Genomic DNA, 1,424 nt, shown 5'->3' with positions numbered 1-1,424 from the left:
GTATTTTAAAGTTTTCCTTGTATAAGGTTTACTCATTTCATGTTGATTTTATTCTTGAATATTTTATTTTTATTGTTGCAATTTTATTTTTTATTTAAGTATAGTTGATTACAATATTGTGTTAGTTTCAGGTGTAGAGCAAAGTGATTCAGTTATGTATATATATTTTTTTCAGATAATTTTCCATCATAGGTTATTACAGCATATTGGATATAGTTCCCTGTGCTATACAATAAATCCTTGTTGCTTATCTACTTTATGTATAGTAGTTTTTATATGTAAATCCCATACCCCTAATTTATCTCTCCCCTCTCTCCCTTTCCCCTTTAGTAACCATAAATTTATTTTCTGTCTGTAACTCTGCTTCTCTTTTGTATATAGATTCATTTGTATTAATTTTTACATATAAATATTTTTCCACATATAAGTGATATCATATAATATTTGTCTTTCTGTGTCTGACTTACTTCATTTAGTAGGATAGTCTCTAGGTCCATCTCTGTTCCTGCAAATGGTAATATGTCATTCTTTTTTATGGCTGAGTAATATTACATTGTGTGATATATATATTACATCTTCCTGAACCACTCATCTGTTGATGGGCACTTGGGTTTTTTTCCATGTATTGGCTATTGTAAATAATGCCTCAGTGAACACTGGGGTGTGTGTATCTTTTCAAATTAGAGTTTTCATCTTTTCTGGATCTATGCCCAGGAGTGGGATTGCTGGATCCCACTCTATTTTCAGTTTGTAAGGAATCTCCATGCTGTTTTCCATAGTGTCTGCACCAAGTTACATTCCCACCAGCACTGTAGGGGGGTTCTCTTTTCTCCACATCCTCTCCAGCATTTATTATTTGTAAACTTTTTGATGATGGCTATTCTGACTGGTGTGAGGAGATAACTCATTGTGGTTTTGATTTGCATTTCTCTTATTTAGTGATGTCGAGCATCTTTTCATGTACCTGTTGGCCATCTGTTGTCTTCTTTGGAGAAATGTCTATTTAGGTCTTCTGCTCATTTTTGGATTGAATTGTTTGTTTTTGATATTGAGTTGTATGAGCTGTTTGTATATTTTGGAAATTAAGCCCTTGTCAGTCACATCATTTGCAAATATTTCCTCCCAGTCCATAGGTTATCCTTTTCTTTTGTTTATGGTTTCCTTTGCTGTGCAAAAGTTTTTAAGTTTGATTAGGTCCCACTTGTTTATATTTGCTTTTATTTCTATTGCCTTGGTAGACTGACCTAAGAAAACTTTGGTACAATTTATGCCCTAGAGTGTTTTGCATGTGTTCTTTTCTAAGACTGTTATGGTGTCATGACTTATGTATAAGTCTTTAAGACATTTTGAGTTTATTTCTGTGTGTTGCATGAGGGTGTGTTCTAACTTCATTGATTTACATGTAGCCGTCCAGCTTTCCCAAC

The sequence above is a fragment of the Lipotes vexillifer genome, unplaced genomic scaffold, assembly GCF_000442215.2.
Source record: "Lipotes vexillifer unplaced genomic scaffold, Lipotes_vexillifer_v1.1 scaffold2186, whole genome shotgun sequence".
Lineage (NCBI taxonomy): Eukaryota > Metazoa > Chordata > Mammalia > Artiodactyla > Lipotidae > Lipotes > Lipotes vexillifer.
Note: the sequence above shows the minus strand (reverse complement) of the source record.